Genomic DNA, 7,444 nt, shown 5'->3' with positions numbered 1-7,444 from the left:
TTAATACAGAAATTACATTTAAAGTTTTGGTTTTCTGTTCTTCTATGTTCATTTTTCCCATGTTTTTCATCAAAATGTGTAGTGTATTTTCATCAGTTACATGGTTAGGAATCCTATACTTCACTATAGTCTTTATTTTCATATCAGTGCAGAATACATGAATACGGAAATGCAGTTTACATAACTACTAAAAGACAATCATACTATAATGTGAACATTGGTTAAAAACTAAGAAAATTTTAGGGAGCAACGATTAAATTAAAACCCATTTATGCAGGGTCCACATTCCCTGTGAAGTACTTTTTTTGTTATTGTTGTTGTTATAATAATAATAATAATAATAATAATAATAATGATAATAATAATAATAATAATAATAATAATAATAATAATAATAATAATAATAATAATGGTGCTTATGCAGTGTATGCACCGTGCTATATTTTAGATAGGATTTTCAAGTAAAATTTTATGGTATGTTTTTTTTAATTAAATTGTTAGGTGAAAGTGCAGAATAGTTAGAAAGCCTCCCCTATAAAGAATGGCTTTCTAAATAACGTTATTATTTCAGCACGATAAGTACACAGCACAAATACCAAACAATATTTATTCATAAGATAAACACAAGAAAATATGTTAACTAAAATTTAATGTACTCTTTATTTTTAGTTCATGTCAAAACTTTAATAAAAACTGATTAGTTGATGAATTTTTAAGATGAATTTATGTTCGTATGTTTCAGGAGTAAAATAATGAATCTCCTATTTCATTTCCCATTTCAGTCATGCAAATTATTTACAGATAAAATATTATAAAACAAACAAACAAACAAACAAAAACTTTTAAGTTTTAAATATATTTCAAAGAAATAAATTACGCCCGGTGCTAGAATATTGAATTAATCGATTGTTTTAGTTAAAAAAAAACTGTTGTGAAAAATGCTTCTAACTTTAAAATATTTGGAAATACTCAATGAAAAGTTTTATTTATTATTAAAAGAACAAACCGAAAAATATTCTCATATAAAAATTGTTTAGTTTGCAGTTTAAAAAAATAAATAAAATGAAATATTCGACTTCTTTCGATAGATATAAAAATTCAAAAACAATCCACTTACTGTTATATTTTGTTAGATTAAAATTATCCCAATGTGAAATTATTATAATAACTGCAATTATATAATTATCCAAATGAAGAATTGTTTTTTCTCTTTATTTTTATTTTTTTATTCTTTATTTTTTTACACGGTGGTCACCACTTATCAAGGCCCGGAAGCCACTCAGGGATAAGGGTTATTGCAAGTACAGTACGTTAGTGTGGAGATTTGATGAAGTGTTTACTTAAGGGGGCGGTTCATTAGGAATTTGTTAACGTTGGACTTGAAGACATCCAAGTTGTAGTCAGGTGGGAAGCAGGCAGACGGAACAGAGTTCCACAGGCGTGCAGTTCTTTAGGAGAATGAAAAAACGTGCACAATCTAAGGCAACGAAAATATTTTTTTGGTCACGTGGTTGAACACCGGAAACTTTCTTTACCTACATGTTTGATCTGGTAAGTACGTCACTCTCTCGGTAGCCATGATATGAGGCATGTTTATTATTATTATTATTTATTCACCAGGAGTAGTCACACAGGTCATCAACATTTCTCTTTAAGAACAACTTGTGGTGTTCCCTGAAGTCTGAGTCACAACAAGTCTCCCCAGATTTCCAGTACTCTCCACCTCTTTCACCTTTGCAGATGAATTTGCATTATCGCAACAGCTGCTTTGATTTTTTTTGTTGGCAGCAACCATTGAATTTGGGTGGCAATAAGCCTCTCTAAGGTCCTAGTCCTCTTTGCACTCATCCAGTGGAAGTTTAGTTAGTGCTTTCTTTTCTTGGTCTGTCCATCCCCTTAACTCTTTACTACAATTTCGAGTGGTGCCACTTGATGTCGACACTGCATTATTTGGAGGAGGGGGTAGCTTACAATTATTTGGTTTTCGTTTGATTGAATTAATTTAATGTTTCTCTATCCTTTGGTTTTACTTCTTTTGCGGTTTCCATATGTCTAATTATCGTTTAGGGCATAATCAGCATAATCACGTTTGACACACTGGTTCCCATCAGATCACTGAAGTTAAGCAGCAATGAGCCTGGCCAGTACCAGATGGGTGACCATTTGGATCTTCCAGGTGCTGTATATACTCTCAGCTTATCTCGGCATTGTTTCCAGTTGTCCTAGTCTTTTCCTTGCCATTGGGCTCAAGCAGTGCCGATTCAAGAGAGGTGTGTTTGGAGATTGCGCATCCCTTGTCACACAATTACATGCGAAGCTGCCCCTACAGGGGTTATCCTTTGTCTTTCGATACTGAACAGAGGCGTCGAATTATCGTTTGTAAATCATGAATAATAGTTTCTGTATTCAAGAGTATTTCTTAATATTTCAGCCGTTTTCATAATCGTTATATGTTGTATTTTCTCAGCGATTTTCCTTATTCCAATCTCCCATTTTTTTTTTATCAAAGTTTTTTAAGATTGTTCCTACTGCTTCTGCTATTATTGGTGTTATGTTGACTTTCTTCATCTTCCATACTTCCTTAAGCTCTTTGGTCTGTTCCATTTATTTGCTTCACTTTTCAGTCTCCTATATTCATCATGATCTGCTGGGGCAGTGAAATCTACAATCTGGCAGGACATTTTCTTCTTAACTATTATGGCATGTGGTCTCCTTGCTTAGAAGAGTTTATCTGTTTATACCTCCAAGTCCCATGGAATTTTATGATTTCCGCTTTCAAGTACTGCTATTGGTTTGTGCTTGTACAATTTGTCTGGGTGCTCAAGGTGCAGTTATTTGCATAGTTCATAGTGTATGGCTTGTTATACTCTAATACTATTTGGAAAGGTATGAAGACAGAGTGTTGTCAATTAGACTTAACAAAAAACTAATACGGAAGAAAAAGAGATTTTTTCATTTCAGACTGGAATAAAATTTCTATCCTCAGTAAGAAAATAAAAAAATCCTTTCCGACTGGATCAATCCTTAGTAACTCTTTTAGGGAGCTGTATATTCTACATATTAATAACCGACGCTGTGTCTCACTTTGATCTATTGAGGACGCCAATAAGTAGAGAATCTGAATATTATACTTCTTGTTTAATTAAACCATTAAAAGAAAAGGAAAAATACATCGTAGAATGTTTATGGTTTGTCAGCCAGTCTTTTGAGGTTTCTTTTCTGTAAATTTACATCTTATTTTATATAAAAAACATGTTTGTGATGATAGCAGGTGACAGACATCATGAATAAAAAGATGAAGATGACAAATACTGACATTGATGCTGATATGCTGAACAAACGCAACTCAAAATGATATTTTTTATTTTATTTTATTTTAGTTTATTTTATTTCCTTTTTGTTTTGTCAGCATGTTTCTCTTTTCCAAGTCATATGTCAGTAGTTAATGTCTTTTCTTTTTTTGTTTAGTTTTAATGCTTATTACTATCAAATTAAAAAAGTTAGGATATCAAATTTCTATTAGGCTAATTAAGCCAAACTTGTAAGTAGATTATTCTTATCTTCTTACGGTGGTTAAATTAGAATTGGGATTATAGTTTTATCTTATACAGAGTGGGCAGAAATTTTTTGACATGCCATCTTTCCAGTCGCACTCGTGCAGTTTCTGAGCAATCATTAACTTATAAGGATGGAACTTCATATCAGTGTGTAGAATCCTTCTGACTGTTCGATCAGACAATCTTAAGGTCAAAGCATGTTTGTGCGCTGAGCGAGTAGAAGACTGAATTACAGAAAGTCTCACAGTTCGAATACTGTCTGGCCTTCCCTGTAGCTTTGAAATTTGCAACCCATAGCTGTATTGATTTTCTATCTGGAACAGCACCATGCTTGTAATGAATTCAGAAAGCTCCCTGTGTTGCAATTACAGATTCACCATTCTTCAGAAACAGTTCAACAATAAAAGCATGATGTGTACCAATCTAAACCAACTTGATGAAAGTACTTGAAAATATATGGTAAGTTATTAGCAAAATACATCATAAATTCATTAGCAACATATAGTTGAAATGATGCGTCTGAATTTTTGAGATGAAGATTCGTTACTTGTATTATTATTCATCGGACTACTGTTCTCATCTTGAGTGTGATTTTCACAACGTTTCGGTCGATATAACCTCTGACCTTCTTCAGGTGTATCTTGTCAAACTCGGGAATGTTTCTGTCGAACTCTGGAATTTGGACGGAATTTCGAGCAGCACCCTTTATTTACTTCATGAGTAGCATGCTTTTGTTCTGTCAGCCATCAGGATAGAGGTCCTAAGTAATTCGTAAATATATTTTTCCGTCGCCGACACTAAGGATTGAACCTTTAACCTTCATGAGAATAACACTTTTACCATTGATTTTTCCCAGTACTCTAACCACTGCGCCACGGGTCCTTGCGGACAATTCTAGTACAAATTTTAGGAGCCTTAAACTTATTAAAACATATTTTAGGAGCCTAAAACCTATTAAACATATTATTATTATTTCATATTCATATTGTATATGAAATCCCATGCAAATGTGGAAAACTATACAGAGGTAGAATATGTTGTCTGTTGAAAGTATGGTTAGAAGACCATCAAAAAGCCATAGTACATGGAGAGACTGAAAAGTCAGGTAAAGCTGACCATAATGGAAAGAAAAGGGAAACCATCTACCATTATGGGACGAAGTGAAAATTATAGACAGAGAGGAATGGTGGAGAGTAAGACGACTGAAAGAAGCAGCACATATGCTGGGGAATAACCAATTGTTAAGTAAACCTAGTATAGAATTCAATATGATATGGGAACCAGTTATTATAAACAATAGATAATATACACAAGTAATAAATAAAAACATTAACATATACAAGTAATAAGTATAGAGATAGATATACATTAATATGTAGTAATAATTAGTAATAAATAATGATATTTACAACTAGAAATAAAAACAGGTTTAAGGCTTCTAAAATTCGTACTAGAATTGTCTACAAGTGGTTAGAGTTCTGAGAAAAATCAATGGTAAAAGTGATATTCTCCTGAAGATTCAATCCTCAGTGTGGACGACGAATATATTTGCGAATTTTTTAGGACTTAGGACCTCTATCCAGTCATGGCTGACGAAACAAGAGCATGCTACCCTCCGTGAAATAAATAAAGGGTTCCCCTCAAAATTCCATCCAAATTTCCGAGTTCGACAGAAATATTCTCGAGTTCGACAAGATACACATGAAGAAGGTCGGAGGTTATCTCGACCGAAACGTGAAAATCACACTCAAGATGAGAACAGTAGTCTGATGAATACTAATACATATAGTTGAAATTTTAAAATGTGGGAGGTATTTCTAAACATATACTAAATTCAAATTTGATATAATTTAACATACATAGATATCATTTTTCTAAACTTACGTTTATCCATGCAAGGTATATTGCTATTGAGATATCAGGGGATACTGTGATTAGAAGGTAAGATTTTTAGGAGGATCCTGTGTGGGGAATTGTGCAACAAAATATTTGTTCACATTACATTTAAACTTGTACATATTAGTAAACGGGAAACAGGGAGGAAATTCCAAAGGGAATTTCTAAATTTTTAGTACTTCAAGGCTTCACTGGGAAGCACCATTTTTCTCATCTGGTGTTGTTTGCTAGCCATGCCATTTATATGGCCTGAGGATTGTAGCCTTATAAACCATGTCATTTATATAACGAGTGTTGACACATATGGCAATGGACAGTTGACGAGCGTAAGGCAATTCCCACTAACAAAAACAATAAAATAAAAACAATAAAATAAAAAGGTGTGATGAACGTGACAACAACAACAAGAAAAAAAAAAGAAAACAGATTCAGACACACAATAAAAATTATTGTGCTTATATGCCGGGGAAATAAAATATGTTTCTATGAAAGAACACATGATGCTGCTGGCTCTGCTGCTGGCTCTGCTGCTGGCTCTACTGCTGCTGCTGTTGCTGCTGATGATGATTCCAACAGTATTAGAAAGGTGCTTACCATCTCAAATAAGAATAAAACTTTCAGAATTTTTCAAAAAGACGTCAAAGAAAGCAAGTTATTTTTGTTTACTTGCCTCCCCACGAGGGTAGAGCTAGACACAAGGTCAGTTTTTAATATGGAGGTGGGGGTGGAACCAGCTCCCCAAAAGGGGGCACTCTGGTTAGTAACAAAAATAAAAAATGTATCAGTCATGAAGGATTTCTCCTCCACTAACCGAAACCACAAAAGAGAAGTGAAAAAGGTGAAGTGCAGCATGTTTAAAAATCATAATAACACAACCAAAATAAAAACCATAACACAACCAAAATAAAAATCATAATAACACAACCGAAATAAAAACCATAATAACACAACCGAAATAAAAACCATAATAACACAACCGAAATAAAAACCATAATAACACAACCAAAATAAAAACCATAATAACACAACCAAAATAAAAACCATAATAACACAACCGAAATAAAAACCATAATAACACAACCAAAATAAAAACCATAATAACACAACCGAAATAAAAATCATAATAACACAACCGAAATAAAAACCATAATAACACAACCAAAATAAAAATCATAATAACACAACCAAAATAAAAACCATAATAACACAACCAAAATAAAAACCATAATAACACAACCAAAATAAAAACCATAATAACACAACCGAAATAAAAACCATAATAACACAACCAAAATAAAAACCATAATAACACAACCGAAATAAAAATCATAATAACACAACCGAAATAAAAATCATAATAACACAACCGAAATAAAAATCATAATAACACAACCGAAATAAAAACCATAATAACACAACCAAAATAAAAATCATAATAACATAACCGAAATAAAAATCATAATAACACAACCGAAATAAAAATCATAATAACACAACCGAAATAAAAATCATAATAACACAACCGAAATAAAAATCATAATAACACAACCAAAATAAAAACCATAACACAACCGAAATAAAAATCATAATAACACAACCGAAATAAAAATCATAATAACACAACCAAAATAAAAATCATAATAACACAACCAAAATAAAAATCATAATAACACAACCGAAATAAAAATCATAATAACACATCCGAAATAAAAATCATAACACAACCAAAATAAAAATCATAATAACAAAACCAAAATAAAAACCATAATAACACAACCAAAATAAAAATCATAATAACACAACCAAAATAAAAACCATAATAACACAACACAAATAAAAATCATAACACAACCAAAATAAAAATCATAATAACACAACTAAAATAAAACCATAATCACACAACCGAAATAAAAATCATAATAACACAACCAAAATAAAAATCATAATAACACAACCGAAATAAAAATCATAATAACACAACCAAAATAAAA

Source organism: Euprymna scolopes, chromosome 13 (genome assembly GCF_053919585.1).
Source record: "Euprymna scolopes isolate OS-2025 chromosome 13, ASM5391958v1, whole genome shotgun sequence".
In the NCBI taxonomy this organism is placed as follows: domain Eukaryota; kingdom Metazoa; phylum Mollusca; class Cephalopoda; order Sepiida; family Sepiolidae; genus Euprymna; species Euprymna scolopes.
Note: the sequence above shows the minus strand (reverse complement) of the source record.